Source organism: Pseudophryne corroboree, chromosome 11 (genome assembly GCF_028390025.1).
Source record: "Pseudophryne corroboree isolate aPseCor3 chromosome 11, aPseCor3.hap2, whole genome shotgun sequence".
Taxonomy (NCBI): domain Eukaryota; kingdom Metazoa; phylum Chordata; class Amphibia; order Anura; family Myobatrachidae; genus Pseudophryne; species Pseudophryne corroboree.
This window is the reverse complement of record NC_086454.1, coordinates 298,537,415-298,557,924: the sequence shown is the minus strand read 5'-3', so window position 1 is coordinate 298,557,924 and position 20,510 is coordinate 298,537,415. Positions and strand designations below refer to the sequence as shown.

The following is a 20,510-nucleotide window of genomic DNA, read 5'->3' as shown; positions in this document are numbered from 1 at the left end:
CTCCCCTCCCTCGCCACGTCTGGAGGATAACGAAAGCCTTAACAGTGCGCAATATGAAGCTCTTGTTACGTCAGTTTAAGGACGAGGTGGCATCTGAGTTTAGGGCAATGTTGCAATCCTGCCAAAGCTCTATCGATGATTTAGGTGAGAGAACCGGTCAGCTGGAAACAAAAATGGGTGTGGTGGTGGGCTCGCATAACTCCCTCATTAATATTTGCAAATACGCCACTGGCTTCATTCTTGTGCTGGAGGGTCGGGAGGGCCCATTCCCCTCCCTGCTCCTTTATATTCTAGACTATCTTCCCCTGGTCATAGGAGTGGGATATCTAAGTGGTATCAATACATTGTCCTTCTGACTAAAAAGGGTAAGACTCCCTCGCAGCTTAAATGGGAAAGGGACCATTCTATAGTTCTCCGAGAGGACGAGTGGGATACCATCTCCTTAATGTGTTTCAAGATTTCTAAATGTCTCCAACATTCTGAGGTGTTTTACAAATTATGCCACAGGGCGTACTTTACTCCGCAGCGGCTCCATGGCATTTGGCCCTCGACTTCCCAACTATGTTGGAGGAATTGTGGACAGGTGGGCAATATTCTACATATTTTCTGGGAGTGCCCGTTATTGGGGCCGCTGTGGGCGGAAGTGTTCTCTCTTATGCGGGAGGTGTTGGGTGTGGAGGTGCCATTGACTCCCATGTTTGCTTTATTTCATTATTCATCTTATCCCCTATTGAACTGTGATAGATATGTGGCTGGTCATATCCTTATATCCACTAAGGCGGCAATCGGACAGCTGTGGAAATCGCAGTCAATACCCGCCATCCAAAATATTATTAATAATACCCACAAACACTTTTTATTTGAAACAGCGGGAGGTGTATACTTTATATCGCCTCCCTCAGTGCAGAGGAATTGGTTGAAATGGAGGGAATTTCGGGAGCGGCAGGGTCACACTATATTTGTCAACGATTCCATAGATTTGTCGCAATTACAATCCCCACATTCAGATTCTACCTGATTGTACCGATTATTTCACATCTAACCCTTTATACCAATGTCTGATTATGCCGCTTCTATGAACACAATTATTGTAGAGTTCTGCCTTCGTCTTTATGTTCCCCCTTGTGTGTCTTGTACCTCGTCTCCTCTTTCTTTCCTATCTGCACTATTAGATGTTATCTCTGTTCTGCTTTTGTCATGTATTTTATTTGTTTGTTTGTTTGTTGCCAAGATTGGGAGTTCACGATGGAAGAATTGAATATACTGCTCTAAATGCTTTTGTGTTTTGTAATCTCCTGATGTTCACTCAATTCTGTTACCTTTGTGGACATTTTATGTGCAATGTACTGTTATTCTTGGTTTTTTGTTTCTCTAAAATTTAATAAAAAACATTATTAAAAAAAAAAATGCACTTAAAAGGAAGTGAATATGAGTGGTGCAAAATGTATCCCATTATATGAATAGGAATGTGGCACAATCCACTTGGGGGGAAAGAAAACAAAATCAGTGTGCCCTCCAGCAATCTCCTGTAGATTCACCCTTCCACCCCAGTTCTTGTGAATACACCAGTGGTTCTCAAACTGTGTGCCTGGGCACCCTGGGGTGCCTTGGGGTACTTGCAAGGGTGCCCTGGGTTGGTGGTCCAGGACCACTTCAAATTATTTATGATCAATGTAATAGACAAATCCAAATCATAAAATATGTGGATCCTGTCCCTCACTATATAACTGACCCTAAGGATAATATAATTCTGATACTCTAGGGTGCCATGACTCAAAAATGTTTGGGAAACCACTGGAATACACCCTTCCACTGTGGTCTCTCATTGAAATAATTCTGTCCCACATTACTGGTTGAGTCACCCATATCAGGAGCATTTTGGATAGGGATTTTTTAGGAATACCTTTGTGGGGGGTCCGGGTGCTTGTTAGCAAGTTGTAGAAAAATGGCAAATCTGCTAAACCCACCCGTTCCCAATAAACTCGTACAGAGATGGAGCTACTGAATCTTCAGGTACTACAGTGGCTGCTTTGGGGCCCCCAGCAATGTCGGTCCACCCACAAGAGGTAAATGCTCTGCTCATTTGTCATACATGCGCTGAGGAACAGAGCGGGTTCAGCTCTGATCATTCATGGGGATTCACTACATATGTGCCTGCCCCTGCGCATGTTTAGTAGGTATAGAATGGGAGCTACTGTATATCACTATACTTTACCCCAAATTTTGCTAATGGATCCATGCTCTGCCCCTGACGCCACCAAATATAACTATAGTTACTATGGCAACAGCACCACTCATTATTCACTAAGGGGGGGGGGGATTTTTAATCAGCTAGAGTAAACAATTAGAGATTATGCCCATAGTAACCAATAAGATTCTAGTTTTCATTTTATAAAAGTTACTAGATAAATGTTAAGTGCAGTCTGATTGTTGGTATGGGCAAAACCTTAACTTGCCCTCCTTAGAAGTTTTGATCCATCTCCCCATACATTGTATATTTATACTGAAATAAGGATGTCCATCGAAGGGTTCACCATCAGTGATGCCATTGGTGCTGATCATCGATGGTATGAAACCAATGATGAAGAACCACTGATGCATCCCTGCTGTCAGACAAAACTAGGAGGCAAGGCTAAACCGCGGGTTGATGAGTGAAGGGTGTAGGGTTGAGTGATGCTGGGTTCCAGAAAAATACCCATTGCTGCATCTCTCCCATCAATGTTGGAGAACCATTGGACCTCAGCCATCGGTGGCAGAACCGCTACTCATTAATGATCAATGGCCAGTCCCATACTGAAAGCCCATCCAATGGGGCCATGCTTACGTGTCTCTAGCAGTTTCACAAGCAGAAGGGACATTGGACTGGAGGTATGGAACATGCTAAATGAGTGTTCGTTCAAGCAAATCAGGGATATGGTTACAGTTGCAACAGTCCTTCACCCAGCAATATCATCATTGTAAATTCTCAGCAGCAACAGCACAAACGGAAAGAAGATGAAATGTAAATTCTCAGCAGCAACAGCACAAACTGAAAGAAGATGAAAGTAGCAGCGATAAAAACTCAAACTTGCGATAACCCACAGTAATTGGTCACAAAGATCCATTAGTCAGACAACAATCTGGGATAGTGAGTACCAAATGCAGCATATAAAATATCTTCTATATACATGTTGCTGCACTTAAATATATATCTATAGTAGGAAGCTATCAGCCTCCGGATCCACTACATGATACTGTGAACCGTCACATTTCTCGACTTTATAAAATAACATCATTCCAATTATGGTGGAAGTAGTTCAAGCAGGACAAAGTCCCCCAGTCAGCACGGCAGAGAGGTTCTATCTCGCCGCGCTGCACAAGGAGACTCGGATTGAAACGAAAGTAAAGAGGATTTCATTGAAATGAGAAAGAATAAATTACTTTCAGCTAGTTGGGTTTGCCCAGGACACCGACAGATGAGATTTAATACTTGCCGGATGTCTGTCTTAACTTGCACGCCACAAAATATCAGTTTATTATTTATTCCCCTAAATCTCCACAAATTACATTTTACTGGATAAATATCGGATGGCCTTGAAAATAAGCAGAAGCTCTGTCAGGGATTATACACGTATTTTATCAAACCCCCAAAAAATAAAAATCCAGATTTTTCTCAGGGCAATCAATCACAGTGCAGAGGCCCTGACAGAAGAGAGGGATTTTATTTACATACTAAAGGGAATACTTGTATAGTACAATCCTCTGACAGCCAGCCCCTTAATACCGTACAGTAATTAGGGTGTCCTGGACTGGACATTACAATACACATGGCAGCAGGAAAAAAGAGAGGGGGACTCTGAAGAAAACAGATTATGGCTTTATTGAACATTAAAATAAATTAAAAGTCTGCACAGAGACTAAAATAACAAAAGGAAAACAAATGCAACCGCAAACTATAATCTAGGTACAGGAGCAGCATGGTGTAAGAGGAATTCGCTCTCATTACGGCTCCTTCTGTGAGGACATGTTGGGAATACATCACGTGCACCAGATAGTTATGTTTGGGGTTCTTTTTTTGTTTTGTTTTTAACCATTGATGATATTTTGCTTGGAATTTTTTCTTTGAAGTTGGCACATTTATTAAGATGTTAGCGTCACCAAATTCCCATCTGCTCTGTGCGCTCTTATACTTCTGGGAATTGGTTGCAATCCTAGGTCACCCGAGCTTGCTGTATCGAGCCATCAGGACATTCTTGAGCTGCAGCCTGCAAACAATACCTAGTAGAGTGTATAGGAGAACCCTGGTTTAGCTTATGAAGCTTAGCACTCCATTAAGAAAATACTTTTCCACAACTCAATCTGTAAAGAGTATGCAGGCTATATAAAAATATCAGGTTTGGGCTCCAATAGATACTGTAGGTCGGCAGTCAATTGATCCTGCTGTAAGCGTGGTGAGAGAAGTGAGCCAGCGAGGGTACACATTTACACCGATTGTGGTCACATACAATAAAACCATAGTTGCCGACATTCTGGCTTCCTCCTCTGGGAGGAGGCTGCCAGGTCGGCTCAGCAGGGGGCGTGGCGCGGCACAGGGAGGCATAATGGGGAGGAGCAGGGGGTGTGGCTGTAAGATTGCATCATCCTGGCCCCGCCTCTGCTCCACTATGTCAAGATTACCAGTATAGTGGGGCAGGGGGCGGGGCCACGATGATGCGAATTGAGTCATCGGCACCCTCACTATGAATAATGTTTCTATGTAGTTACTGTAGATCTTCTATACCACGCCCACAGGTTTTATACCCGATAATTCGGGAAAAATAAGAATTTACTCACCGGTAATTCTGTTTCTCGTAGTCCGTAGTGGATGCTGGGAACTCCGTAAGGACCATGGGGAATAGCGGGCTCCGAAGGAGGCTGGGCACTCTAGAAAGATCTTAGACTACCTGGTGTGCACTGGCTCCTCCCACTATGACCCTCCTCCAAGCCTCAGTTAGGTACTGTGCCCGGACGAGCGTACACAATAAGGAAGGATTTTGAATCCCGGGTAAGACTCATACCAGCCACACCAATCACACCGAACAACTCGTGATATGAAACCCAGTTAACAGTATGAAACGATAGAGCCTCTCAACAGACGGCTCAACAATAACCCGATTTAGTTAACAATAACTATGTACAAGTATTGCAGATAGACCGCACTTGGGATGGGCGCCCAGCATCCACTACGGACTACGAGAAACAGAATTACCGGTGAGTAAATTCTTATTTTCTCTAACGTCCTAGTGGATGCTGGGAACTCCGTAAGGACCATGGGGATTATACCAAAGCTCCCAAACGGGCGGGAGAGTGCGGATGACTCTGCAGCACCGAATGAGAGAACTCCAGGTCCTCCTCAGCCAGGGTATCAAATTTATAGAATTTTGCAAACGTGTTTGCCCCTGACCAAGTAGCTGCTCGGCAAAGTTGTAAAGCCGAGACCCCTCGGGCAGCCGCCCAAGATGAGCCCACCTTCCTTGTGGAATGGGCATTGACAGATTTAGGCTGTGGCAGGCCTGCCACAGTATGTGCAAGCTGAATTGTACTACAAATCCAACGAGCAATAGTCTGCTTAGAAGCAGGAGCACCCAGCTTGTTGGGTGCATATAGGATAAACAGCGAGTCAGATTTTCTGACTCCAGCCGTCCTGGAAACATATATATTTGCAGGGCCCTGACAACGTCTAGCAACTTGGAGTCCTCCAAATCCTTAGTAGCCGCAGGCACCACAATAGGCTGGTTCAGGTGAAACGCTGACACCACCTTAGGGAGAAACTGGGGACGAGTCCTCAATTCTGCCCTATCCATATGAAAAATCAGATAAGGGCTTTTACATGATAAAGCCGCCAATTCTGACACTCGCCTGGCTGATGCCAAGGCCAATAACATGACCACTTTCCACGTGAGATATTTCAGATCCACGGTTTTTAGTGGCTCAAACCAATGTGATTTCAAGAAATTCAACATCACGTTGAGATCCCACGGTGCCACAGGAGGCACAAATGGGGGCTGAATATGCAGCACTCCTTTCACAAATGTCTGAACTTCAGGTACTGAAGCTAGTTCCTTTTGAAAGAAAATCGACAGAGCCGAGATCTGTACTTTAATGGAGCCTAGTTTTAGGCCCATATTCACTCCTGCTTGCAGGAAATGTAGAAATCGACCCAGTTGAAATTCCTCTGTTGGGGCCTTTTTGGCCTCGCACCATGCAACATATTTCCGCCATATGCGGTGATAATGTTTTGCCGTAACATCTTTCCTGGCTTTAATAAGCGTAGGAATGACTTCCTCCGGAATGCCCTTTTCCTTCAGGATCCGGCGTTCAACCGCCATGCCGTCAAACGCAGCCGCGGTAAGTCTTGGAACAGGCAGGGGCCCTGCTGTAGCAGGTCCTGTCTGAGCGGCAGGGACCAAGGGTCCTCTGAGATCATCTCTTGAAGTTCCGGGTACCACGCTCTTCTTGGCCAATCCGGAACCACGAGAATTGTGTTTACTCCTCGCTTTCTTATTATTCTCAGTACCTTTGGTATGAGAGGTAGAGGAGGGAACACATATACTGACCGGTACACCCACGGTGCCACTAGGGCGTCCACCGCTATCGCCTGAGGGTCTCTTGACCTGGCGCAATACTTCTCTAGTTTTTTGTTTATGCGGGACGCCATCATGTCCACCTGTGGACGACCCCATTGATTTACAATCATTTTGAAGACTTCTGGATGAAGTCCCCACTCTCCCGGGTGGAGGTCGTGCCTGCTGAGAAAGTCTGCTTCCCAGTTGTCCACTCCCGGGATGAACACTGCTGACAGTGCTAGTACATGATTCTCCGCCCATCGGAGAATTTTTGTGGCTTCTGCCATCGCTGTCCTGCTTCTTGTGCCGCCTTGTCGATTCACATGGGCGACTGCCGTGATGTTGTCTGACTGGATCAGCACCGGCTGGTGTAGAAGCAGGGATTTTGCTTGACTTAGGGCATTGTAAATGGCCCTTAGTTCCAGAATATTTATGTGAAGGGCAGTCTCCTGACTTGACCATAGTCCCTGGAAATTTCTTCCCTTTGTGACTGCCCCCCAGCCCCGTAGGCTGGCATCCGTGGTCACCAGGACCCAGTCCTGTATGCCGAATCTGCGGCCCTCCAGAAGATGAGCACTGTTCAGCCACCACAGAAGAGACACCCTGGTTCGTGGAGACAGGGTTATTAAACGATGCATCTGAAGATGCGATCCGGACCACTTGTCCAACAGGTTCCACTGAAAGATTCTGGCATGGAACCTGCCGAATGGAATTGCTTCGTAAGAAGCTACCATCTTTCCCAGGACCCGCGTGCAGTGATGCACCGATACCTGTTTTGGTTTTAGGAGGTCTCTGACTAGAGAAGACAACTCCCTGGCTTTCTCCTCCGGGAGAAACACTTTTTTCTGGGCCGTGTCCAGAATCATTCCCAGGAACATTAGACGTGTCGTGGGGACCAGCTGTGACTTTGGGATATTCAGAATCCAACCGTGCTGGCTCAGCACTTCCTGAGATAGTGCTACTCCCACTAACAACTGTTCCTTGGATCGTGCCTTTATTAGGAGATCGTCCAAGTATGGGATAATTAAAACTCCCTTTTTTCGAAGGAGTATCATCATTTCCGCCATAACCTTGGTAAATACCCTCGGTGCCGTGGAGAGTCCAAACGGCAGCGTCTGGAATTGGTAATGGCAATCCTGTACCACAAATCTGAGGTACTCCTGGTGAGAATTGTAAATGGGGACATGCAGGTAAGCATCCTTGATGTCCAGGGATACCATGTAATCCCCCTCGTCCAGGCTTGCAATAACCGCCCTGAGCGATTCCATCTTGAACTTGAATTTTTTTATGTATGTGTTCAAGGACTTCAAATTTAGAATGGGTCTCACCGAACCGTCCGGTTTCGGTACCACAAATAGTGTGGAATAGTAACCCCGGCCTTGTTGAAGTAGGGGTACCTTGATTATCACCTGCTGGGAATACAGCTTGTGAATTGCCGCTAGCACTGCCTCCCTGTCTGAGGGAGCAATCGGCAAGGCGGATTTTAGGAAACGGCGGGGTGGAATCGCCTCGAATTCCAGCCTGTATCCCTGAGATACTATTTGAAGGATCCAGGGATCTACCTGTGAGCGAACCCACTGATCGCTGAAATTCCTGAGGCGGGCCCCCACCGTACCTGGCTCCGCTTGTGAAGCCCCACCGTCATGCGGCGGACTTGGAAGAGGAAGCGGGGGAGGACTTTTGTTCCTGGGAACCTGCTGTTTGCTGCAGCCTTTTTCCCCTGCCTCTGCCTCTAGACAGAAAAGACCCTCCTTTTCCCCGCTTATTTTTCTGGGATCGAAAGGACTGAACCTGATAAAATGGCGCCTTCTTAGGCTGTGAGGGGACATGGGGTAAAAATGCTGACTTCCCAGACGTTGCTGTGGAAACTAGGTCGGAGAGACCATCCCCAAATAATTCCTCCCCTTTATAAGGCAAAACTTCCATGTGCCTTTTGGAATCTGCATCTCCAGTCCACTGGCGAGTCCATAAGCATCTCCTAGCAGAGATAGATAGTGCACTTACTTTAGATGCCAGCCGGCAGATTTCCCTCTGTGCATCTCTCATGTATAAGACTGAGTCTTTGATATGGTCAATTGTTAACAGGATCGTGTCTCTGTCTAGTGTGTCAATATTTTCTGACAGGTTATCTGACCATGCAGCGGCAGCACTGCACATCCAAGCTGACGCAATTGCTGGTCTGAGTATAATGCCTGAGTGTGTATATACAGACTTCAGGATCGCCTCCTGCCTTCTATCAGCAGGTTCCTTAAGGGCGGCCGTATCCTGGGACGGTAGTGCCACCTTTTTTGACAAACGTGTGAGCGCTTTATCCACCCTCGGGGGTGTTTCCCAACGTAACCTATCCTCTGGCGGGAAAGGGAACGCCATTAGTAATTTCTTAGGAATCACCAATTTCTTATCAGGGGAAGCCCACGCTTCTTCACACACTTCATTTAATTCATCTGACGGGGGAAAAACTACAGGTAGTTTTTTCTCCCCAAACATAATACCCTTTTTTGTGGTACCTGGATGTAAATCAGAAATATTTAACACCTCTTTCATTGCCTCAATCATGCAGCGAATGGCCTTAACGGGCATTAAATTTGACTCATCGTCGTCGACACTGGCGTCAGTATCCGTGTCGACATCTACTTGTGCCACCTGAGATAACGGGCGTTTTAGAGCCCCTGATGACTTTTGAGACCCTTGGACCGGCACGAGCTGAAGACTCGGCTGTCCCACAGTCGGCATGTCGTCAAATTTTTTATGTAAGGAGTCTATACGTGCACTCATTTCTTGCCATAATACCATCCACTCCGGTGTCTGCCCCGCAGGGGGTGACATCTCTGCTAAAGGCATCTGCTCCCCCTCCACATCATTATCCTCCTCAAACATGTCGACACAGCCGTACCGACACACTCCACACACACAGGGAATGCTCAAATAGAGGACAGGACCCACAAAAGCCCTTTGGGGGGACAGAGTAAGAGTATGCCAGCACACACCAGAGCGCTATATATATACAGGGACTAACTGAGTTATGTCCCTAATAGCTGCTTATACTGTATACAGTGCCAATTTAGTGCCCCCCCTCTCTTTTTCCCTCTTACTGTATTGTAGAAATGCAGGGAAGAGCCAGGGAGCTTCCTTCCAGCCGAGCTGTGAGGGAAAAATGGCGCCAGTGTGCTGAGGAGATAGGCTCCGCCCCTTTTTCGCGGCCTATTCTCCCGCTTATTTTGGGATTCTGGCAGGGGTATTTACCTCATATATAGCCCCAGGGGCTATATATTGAGGTATTTTAGCCAGCCAAGGTGTTTTTATTGCTGCCTCAGAGCGCCCCCCCCCAGCGCTCTGCACCCTCAGTGACCGGAGTGTGAAGTGTGTATGAGGAGCAATGGCGCACAGCTGCAGTGCTGTGCGCTACCTTGGTGAAGACAGGATGTCTTCATGCCGCCGATTTTCCGGACCATCTTCCTGCTTCTGGCTCTGTAAGGGGGACGGCGGCGCGGCTCCGGGACCGAACATCAAGGCTGGGCCTGCGGTCGATCCCTCTGGAGCTAATGGTGTCCAGTAGCCTAAGAAGCCCAATCCGGCTGCAAGCAGGCGAGTTCGCTTCTTCTCCCCTTAGTCCCTCGCTGCAGTGAGCCTGTTGCCAGCAGGTCTCACTGAAAAAAAAAAAATTCTAAGACTATAACTTTCTAAGAGCTCAGGAGAGCCCCTAGTGTGCATCCAACCTCGGCCGGGCACGAAATCTAACTGAGGCTTGGAGGAGGGTCATAGTGGGAGGAGCCAGTGCACACCAGGTAGTCTAAGATCTTTCTAGAGTGCCCAGCCTCCTTCGGAGCCCGCTATTCCCCATGGTCCTTACGGAGTTCCCAGCATCCACTAGGACGTTAGAGAAATAATTATATACCGCCAAAATGGATGAAAAGTCACACGATGTGTGCAGAGTCAGGTGACCGCAGCAGCAGCCTCATCACGCCTCAGTCAGGACTCCTGTGCACTAATGACTACGATTGCATGGCAGCCACTGCCAGCAGGGAGGCTTCTGGCGTAAGCCTCTCCCGGTGGTGTATTGGAAATATACTAACGCCTTCTACAGAATCGGTGGATACTTAATATTTTTGAGTATCTACAGAAAAAAAAGTATTTTTTTTTAAGGAATATCCTTCATCAGTAGATGAAAATAATAATTTTAGTAAAATGCTTTAATCTTTGAATAAAGTTTTTTCTTTTATTAATTAAATTGCTGTAAATTTTTCCCCATGTATTTCATGTGGACCGGTAAAGTGGCAAATCAGCCTACATCCCTCCACCGTCCACGTATCGTCATGGAGCAGCTTGGCTGTATTTTTTTTGTTCTATTAATGGAGGTAAATAAATATTTTATCACTGCAATAAGTGTAGATAAAAAAAAAAAGAAGATCATCCATTATTGGTTCTGCATACAGCCAGCAGGTTATCAGAGTTTACATGTTCTGTACATGTATGTATAGGCTTCCTACTGGTGATATGGTTTCTCTAGGTGTGTGTGTGTGTGTGTGTGTGTGTGTGTGTGTGTGTGTGTGTGTGTGTGTGTGGGATATTAGATTGTAAGCTCCCCTGGGACAGCATGGGTGAACAAAACAATAAGAATTTACTTACCGATAATTCTATTTCTCATAGTCCGTAGTGGATGCTGGGGACTCCGTAAGGACCATGGGGAATAGCGGCTCCGCAGGAGACTGGGCACATCTAAAGAAAGCTTTAGGACTATCTGGTGTGCACTGGCTCCTCCCCCTATGACCCTCCTCCAAGCCTCAGTTAGGATACTGTGCCCGGACAAGCGTACACAATAAGGAAGGATTTTGAATCCCGGGTAAGACTCATACCAGCCACACCAATCACACCGTATAACCTATGATCTGAACCCAGTTAACAGCATGATAACAGAGGAGCCTCTGAAAGATGGCTCACAACAATAATAACCCGATTTTTGTAACAATAACTATGTACAAGTATTGCAGACAATCCGCACTTGGGATGGGCGCCCAGCATCCACTACGGACTATGAGAAATAGAATTATCGGTAAGTAAATTCTTATTTTCTCTAACGTCCTAAGTGGATGCTGGGGACTCCGTAAGGACCATGGGGATTATACCAAAGCTCCCAAACGGGCGGGAGAGTGCGGATGACTCTGCAGCACCAAATGAGAGAACTCCAGGTCCTCCTCAGCCAGGATATCAATTTTGTAGAATTTTACAAACGTATTTGCTCCTGACCAAGTAGCTGCTCGGCAAAGTTGTAAAGCCGAGACCCCTCGGGCAGCCGCCCAAGATGAGCCCACCTTCCTTGTGGAGTGGGCATTTACAGATTTTTGGCTGTGGCAGGCCTGCCACAGAATGTGCAAGCTGAATTGTACTACAAATCCAACGAGCAATAGTCTGCTTAGAAGCAGGAGCACCCAGCTTGTTGGGTGCATACAGGATAAACAGCGAGGCAGATTTCCTGACTCCAGCCGTCCTGGAAACATATATTTTCAGGGTACTGACAACGTCTAGCAACTTGGAGGCCTCCAAGTCCCTAGTAGCCGCAGGCACCACAAATAGGTTGGTTCAGGTGAAACGCTGAAACCACCTTGGGGAGAAACGGAGGACGAGTCCTCAATTCCGCCCTGTCCGAATGGAAAATCAGATAAGGGCTTTTTCAGGATAAAGCCTCCAATTCTGACACGTGCCTGGCCCAGGCCAGGGCCAACAGCATGACCACTTTTCATGTGAGATATTTTAACTCCACAGATTTAAGTGGTTCAAACCAATGTGACTTTTGGAACCCAAAACTACATTGAGATCCCAAAGTGCCACTGGAGGCACAAAAGGAGGCTGTATATGCAGTACCCCTTTTACAAACGTCTGAACTTCAGGGACTGAAGCTAGTTCTTTTTTGGAAGAAAATTGACAGGGCCGAAATTTGAACCTTAATGGACCCCAATTTCAGGCCCATAGACCCTCCTGTTTGCAGGAAATGTAGGAATCGACCCAGTTGAATTTCCTCCGTCGGGCCTTACTGGCCTCGCACCACGCAACATATTTTCGCCAATTGCGGTGATAATGTTTTTGCGGTTACATCCTTCCTGGCTTTGATCAGGATAGGGATGACTTCATCCGGAATGCCTTTTTTCCTTCAGGATCCGGCGTTCAACCGCCATGCCGTCAAACGCAGCCGCGGTAAGTCTTGGAACAGACAGGGTCCTTGCTGGAGCAGGTCCCTTCTTAGAGGTAGAGGCCACTGATCCTCCGTGAGCATCTCTTGCAGTTCCGGTTACCAAGTCCTTCTTGGCCAATCCGGAACCACGAATATAGTGTTTACTCCTCTCCATCTTATCAATCTCAGTACCTTGGGTATGAGAGGCAGAGGAGGGAACACATACCCTGACTGGTACACCCACGGTGTTACCAGAGCGTCTACAGCTTATTGCCTGAGGGTCCCTGGACCTGGCGCAATACCTGTCGAGTTTTTAATCATGTGGAAGACTTCTGGGTGAAGTCCCCACTCTCCCGGGTGGAGGTCGTGCTGAGGAAGTCTGCTTCCCAGTTGTCCACTCCCGGAATGAATACTGCTGACAGTGCTATCACATGATTTTCCGCCCAGCGAAGAATCCTTGCAGCTTCAGCCATTGCCCTCCTGCTTCTTGTGCCACCCTGTCTGTTTACGTGGGTGACTGCCGTGATGTTGTCCGACTGGATCAACACCGGCTGACCTTGAAGCAGAGGTCTTGCTAAGCTTAGAGCATTGTAAATGTCCCTTAGCTTCAGGATATTTATGTGAAGTGATGTCTCCAGGCTTGACCATAAGCCCTGGATATTCCTTCCCTGTGTGACTGCTCCCCAGCCTCGCAGGCTGTCATCCGTGGTCACCAGGACCCAGTCCTGAATGCCTAATCTGCGGCCCTCTAGAAGATGAGCACTCTGCAACCACCACAGGAGGGACACCCTTGTCCTTGGTGACAGGGTTCTCCGCTGATGCATCTGAAGATGCGACCCGGACCAATTGTCCAGCAGGTCCCACTGGAAAGTTCTTGCGTGGAATCTGCCGAATGGGATTGCTTCGTAGGAAGCCAACATTTTACTCAGAACCCTTGTGCATTGATGCACTGAGACTTGGCTCGGTTTTAGGAGGTTCCTGACTAGCTCGGATAACTCCCTGGCTTTCTCCTCCGGGAGAAACACCTTTTTCTGGACTGTGTCCAGGATCATCCCTAGGAACAGAAGACACGTCGTCGGAACCAGGTGCGATTTTGGAATATTGAGAATCCAATCGTGCTGCCGCAACACTACCTGAGATAGTGCTACACCGACCTCCAACTGTTCCCTGGATCTTACCCTTATCAGGGAATTGTCCAAGTAAGGGATAACTAAAATTCACTTCCTTCGAAGGAATATCATTATTTCGGCCATTACCTTGGTAAAGACCCGGGGTGCCGTGGACCATCCATACGGCAGCGTCTGAACTGATAGTGACAGTTCTGTACCATAAACCTGAGGTACCCTTGGTGAGAAGGGTAAATTATTGACATGAAGGTAAGCATCCTTGATGTCCCGAGACATCATGTAGTCCCCTTCTTCCAGGTTCGCAATCACTGCTCTGAGTGACTCAATCTTGAATTTGAACCTCTGTATGTAAGTGTTCAAAGATTTTAGATTTAGAATCGGTCTCACCGAGCCGTCTGGCTTCGGTACCACAACAGTGTGGAATAATACCCCGTTCCCTGTTGCAGGAGGGGTATCTTGATTATCACCTGCTGGGAATACAGCTTGTGAATGGCTTCCAAAACTGTCTCCCTGTCAGAAGGAGACATCGGTAAAGCCGACTTTAGGAAACGGCGAGGGGGAGACGTCTCGAATTCTAATTTGTACCCCTGAGATAACACCTGAAGGATCCAGGGGTCTACTTGCGAGTGAGCCCACTGCGTGCTGAAATTCATTGAGACGGGCCCCCCACCGTGCCTGATTCTGCTTGTAAAGCCCCAGCGTATACTGAGGGCTTGGCAGAGGGTTTCTGTTCCTGGGAACTGGCTGATTTCTGCAGCCTTTTTCCTCTCCCTCTGTCACGGGGCAGAAATGAGGAACCTTTTGCCCGCTTGTCCACGAAAAGACTGCGCCTGATAATACGGCGTCTTCTCATGTTGAGAGGCGACCTGGGGTACAAACGTGGAATTCCCAGCTGTTGCCGTGGCCACCAGGTCTGAAAGACCGACCCCAAATAACTCCTCTTAATAAAGCAATACTTCCAAATGCCGTTTGGAATACGCATCACCTGACCACTAACGTGTCCATAACCCTCTACTGGTAGAAATGGACAACGCGTTTAGACTTGATGCCAGTCGGCAATTATTCCGCTGTGCATCACGCATATATAGAAATGCATCTTTTAAATGCTCTATAGGCAAAAATATACTGTCCCTATCTAGGGTATCAATATTTTCAGTCAGGGAATCCGACCACGCCAACCCAGCACTGCACATCCAGGCTGAGGCGATTGCTGGTCGCAGTATAACACCAGTATGTGTGTAAATACCTTTTAGGATACCCTCCTGCTTTCTATCAGCAGGATCCTTAAGGGCGGCCATCTCAGGCGAAGGTAGAGCCCTTACAAGCGTGTGAGCGCTTTATCCACCCTAGGGGGTGTTTCCCAACGCACCCTAACCTCTGGCGGGAAAGGATATAATGCCAATAACATTTAGAAATTATCAGTTGTTATCGGGGGAAACCCACGCATCATCACACACCTCATTTAATTTCTCAGATTCAGGAAAACTACAGGTAGTTTTTCCTCACCGAACATAATACCCCTTTTTTTGGTGGTACTCGTATTATCAGAAATGTGTAAAACATTTTTCATTGCCTCAATCATGTAACAAGTGGCCCTACTGGAAGTCACATTCGTCTCTTCACCGTCGACACTGGAGTCAGTATCCGTGTCGGCGTCTATATCTGCCATCTGAGGTAACGGGCGCTTTAGAGCCCCTGACGGCCTATGAGACGTCTGGACAGGCACAAGCTGAGTAGCCGGCTGTCTCATGTCAACCACTGTCTTTTATACAGAGCTGACACTGTCACGTAATTCCTTCCAACAGTTCATCCACACAGGTGTCGACCCCCTAGGGGGTGACATCACTATTACAGGCAATCTACTCCGTCTCCACATCATTTTTCTCCTCATACATGTCGACACAAAAGTACCGACATACAGCACACACACAGGGAATGCTCTGATAGAGGACAGGACCCCACTAGCCCTTTGGGGAGACAGAGGGAGAGTTTGCCAGCACATACCAGAGCGCTATATATATATACAGGGATAACCTTATATAAGTGTTTTTCCCCTTATAGCTGCTGTATAGTTAATACTGCGCCTAATTAGTGCCCCCCTCTCTTTTTTAACCCTTTCTGTAGTGTAGTGACTGCAGGGGAGAGACAGGGAGCTTCCCTCCAACGGAGCTGTGAGGGAAAATGGCGCCAGTGTGCTGAGGAGATAGGCTCCGCCCCCTTATCGGCGGCCTTATCCCCCGTTTTTCTATGTATTTTGGCAGGGGTTAAATGCATCCATATAGCCCAGGAGCTATATGTGATGCATTTTTTTTGCCATCCAAGGTGTTTTTATTGCGTCTCAGGGCGCCCCCACCCAGCGCCCTGCACCCTCAGTGACCGAAGTGTGAAGTGTGCTGAGAGCAATGGCGCACAGCTGCAGTGCTGTGCGCTACCTTGTTGAAGACAGGACGTCTTCTGCCGCCGATTTTCCGGACCACTTCTGCCTTCTGGCTCTGTAAGGGGGCCGGCGGCGCGGCTCTGGGACCCATCCAAGCTGGGCCTGTGATCGTCCCTCTGGAGCTAATGTCCAGTAGCCTAAGAAGCCCAATCCACTCTGCACGCAGGTGAGTTCGCTTCTTCTCCCCTTAGTCCCTCGATGCAGTGAGCCTGTTGCCAGCAGGTCTCACTGAAAATAAAAAACCTAAACTAAAACTTTCACTAAGAAGCTCAGGAGAGCCCCTAGTGTGCACCCTTCTCGTTCGGGCACAGAGATCTAACTGAGGCTTGGAGGAGGGTCATAGGGGGAGGAGCCAGTGCACACCAGATAGTCCTAAAGCTTTCTTTAGATGTGCCCAGTCTCCTGCGGAGCCGCTATTCCCCATGGTCCTTACGGAGTCCCCAGCATCCACTTAGGACGTTAGAGAAATTATATTTACAGTGCAATTAATTATTATGAGTATTAATCGATTAGTTATTATGAGTATTAATTGATAGAGATTTTCAAAACACATTTTATTTTGGGCTACAGAAAGAATTGTAGGGAAGTAGTAACAATACTATCATATCTGGCAAGGAAAGGGTTAGTCACACCTCAAAAACATTTTTTTTTTAAAAGTAAAATACTTATCGGGGCCACAGACAGAGCCAACAAGAGAGAAGAATTTTTATTTCCCCTATCCTTGCTCTTCATCTCTCTCTAACTGTAATGATATGCATAATTTAGCAGAGAGCTTGACGGTAATTAGACCAAAACAATGTAAGTAAAGATTTTTGATGCTCCCTAATTTATCCTTTCAATCAGGGACAGGGCCAACACGGCCACAGATCTCTGCTGCCACCTTCAGGAAGCTACTGGCATTAGTGCATGTATTTTCCTCATTCATACAGTGCCACTCAGTGGACAAAATGCCAGGAACATAAATGCACCAATAATATCAGCCACACAGTTCTTTACAAAATAAATGCAGTGATATCTAAAATATGAATATTATTTCCATAATAAATAAAATGGTTCCAGATGCAAGAGCAAAAAAATGCAATATATTTTATTAATAAGTTAAATGATTGAGCATAAACACTGTACAAGAGAAATGTATGTCCCAAAATGCTATTTATATGTTGTTCTTTAGTACAGAAGCAAGGTACTACTTCTTAACAAATTCTTAAAAATTAGCAACTTATACTCCTGTGTAGCCGTCGGACAGCAGTGGTGCCGCCCCCAGGGCCCTGCACCCCATGTAATGGCAACCCTCGCACACCCCTAGTTACTGTAAAGCATACATTTAAAAACAAAAATAAACACGCTTATTAAAGAGAAGTATTTCCAAAGCCAAATATAGGGGCAGATGTATTAACCTGGAGAAGGCATAAGGAAGTGATAAACCAGTGATAAGTGCAAGGTGATAAACACACCAGCCAATCAGATCCTAACTGTTCATTTACATATTGGAGCTGATTGGCTGGTGCATTATCACCTTGCATTTATCACTGGTTTGTCACTTCCTTATGCCTTCTCCGAGTTAATATATTTGCCCCATTATTTGGATAGCGCTCACCAAGTAGTCGTCAGAGTGGAAAGTGGGGCAGATGTATTAACCTGGAGAAGGCATAAGGAAGTGATAAACCAGTGATATGTGCAAGGTGATAACGCACCAGCCAATCATTACAGAATTGTAAAATGAGTTAGGAGCTGACTGATTGGTGCGTTATCACCAGTGGTGGGATTCAAATAAATTAACAACCGGTTCTATGTCCTAATGACCATTTTAAGTATACCGAAAGGTAGTTTAATAATTCATGCATTTAATACTCAAATAACATCCATTATGCGTTATGCCACACACTGTAATGCCAATTACATATTATGATACACACAGTTATGGTCCTGACACCATTTTATGCCCACACACAATAATGCCACTTACATTGCCTGGGGTCTCCTATGCGTTGCCAGGGGTTTCGTGCGCGTTGCTAGGGGTCTCCTGTGCATTGCCAGGGGTTTCATGCATGTTGCTAGGGTTGTCCTGTGCGTTGCCAGGGGTTTCATGCATGTTGCTAGGGGTCTCCTGTGCGTTGCCAGGGGTTTCATGCATGTTGCTAGGGGTCTCCTGTGCGTTGCCAGGGGTTTCATGCATGTTGCTAGGGGCAGACTTACCTACATTTCGGCTGCTCTCTGGGGGAGAGAGCAGCCAGGTCAGCTCAGAGGGCGGGCAGGGGAGGCTGTGACGTCGTGGAGGGGGTGGGCCGGAGGCGGGATGGGGCGGAGAAAGGGTGGAGCGGGGGCGGAGCAAGGGTGGGGTCATGACGATGCCTCTTTTAAGCCACCCCCACCCCCCCCCGCTCTGTAATGCCGCGATCACCGGCATTACACTGCAGGGGGCGTGGCTATGATGACGCGATTCAGCAAGAATCGCGTCAACTGCCCGGACCGCCCACTTTACACACTAAGTGGGCGGACGGGCAGGGGGGTCCTCACGAATCGGGAGACTTGCCTGCTCTTCCGGGGGGCCGGGAGGGTCACCCGATTTTCGGGAGCCTCCCGCCCATTCCGGGAGAGTAGGCAAGTATGGCTAGGGGTCTCCTGTGCGTTGTCAGGTGTTTCCTGCGTGTTGCCAGGTATCTCCTGGCCGCTGCCTCAGTAAAGTTGAGAAGGGTGGGTGCGGACTTCAGTGGTTACTGCTAGCCCCCGCAGTAGATAGAGACACGCTGGGGGCTGCAGAAGCGCTTCTGTACCATAGCAGTCACAGCAGTGTAAAAAAAACACCCTCTTAAAATGCCCGCCGCCGAGGAGACAGGTGCTAGAGGTCAAATGTGACCTCTAGCATCTGTCTCCTCCTTGGCGGTGGCCATTTTTGGTTGTTTTTTTTAACATTGCTATGCACTTCCGCAGCACCCACCGTGTCTCAATCTACTGCGGGGGCAGCGGCGGCTAGCGCTACTGGGGCAGCGGCGGATTCCATGGGTGCTCCTCGCGGTCCATGGGTGCTCGGGCCCGGGAGCACCCACGCAATTAGCAACCGGTTCTAAGAACCATACCTAACTTTAGGTATCGGTTCTGAAGAATCGGTGCGAACTGGCTAAATACCACCACTGGTTATCACCTTGTTCTTATCACTGGTTTATCACTTCTTTTTCCCTTCTCCAGGCTTAATACATCTTCCCCAATGTGTCTTACCTCCCGGTCGGCCCCACTGCGCATGTGTGAGAACTCACAAACACTGCCAGAGCATGTGTGCAACCAGAGCCCCGGGAACGCAGCCACAGGCTTGTACACACATGGTGACATACCGGCAGGTTATCCAGCCCTAATGTGAGAGAACAAGAAGCTACAGAAGTGAGAATATTGGTTATTAATAACATCTGAATGATTTTCCGTCACCTGACAGTATTATGGTGATGGCAAAATTGTTAGATGTTTGCAGATAACGTAGATTTCTCCAATTAAAATTTTCAATGTACAGACACATCCCTTACGGTTTTATGATGTATAGATAGACTACCACTACCTGTACCTGCTACAGTTAATGGTCATTTTAGGTAAAACAGAACCAGGTTTAAGCAGGTGTGACCTATTATTTCCAGCCAGGTACAGATCATTTGTGTGGTTAGAATTATTGTGCAGCATTAATTAGTATTACATGGCATAATCAGGGTTACTCAGATAGAAAGGCAAGTTTTGCATTGATTTGGAATTGCATTTACAGGTTCATAGTGAATCTAGAAGAGAATTGTACAGATAATACTCGTGTCATCACTCTGTCTCCTTCTGAATATCGGGGCTGTGGCTCATGTTCTACCCCTTTCATTCCAAAATCCCAGGTCACTGAACACGAGTTTCAGTTCACAGCGACTTGAAACCCGTTCACACCGCAGGCTGGACCTGGGTTATTGCCGGGGGTTTCTTCCCTGCCGCTGCTTGGAGATGACATCTCCAAGTGTCGGTGAGCCGTCTCTCCATACAGTGTGAACGGGACCTGGGTCAGATGGCCCAGGTTACCCATTCACACTGCCCCTTAACCCAGGTCCTTCCCAGGACCAACCCTGCTTGCTCCCCGGACTGGATTCCTGAGTCACTGGACCCGGGTTATTTTTCAGGGTCCCTTTCACACTGAACTACGACCCAAGTTAACCCGGCAATAACCAGGGTTTTAGCAG

At 47.4% G+C, this 20,510-nt stretch overlaps 1 protein-coding gene and 1 long non-coding RNA gene across 7 annotated transcripts in view; both read right to left on the bottom strand.

Moving 5' to 3' along the window:
• LOC134969512 (serine/threonine-protein kinase Nek11-like) overlaps positions 1-20,510 on the bottom strand; it is an 840,206-nt gene that overhangs the window by 756,956 nt on the left and 62,740 nt on the right. The gene's annotated exons all lie outside the window — the stretch shown is intronic.
• On the bottom strand, positions 3,842-19,655 carry LOC134969514 (uncharacterized). Its single transcript, XR_010189497.1, has 2 exons — positions 19,531-19,655; positions 3,842-4,257 (listed from the first exon to the last, which is right to left on the bottom strand). It is a non-coding gene; the product is annotated as an uncharacterized LOC134969514 (long non-coding RNA).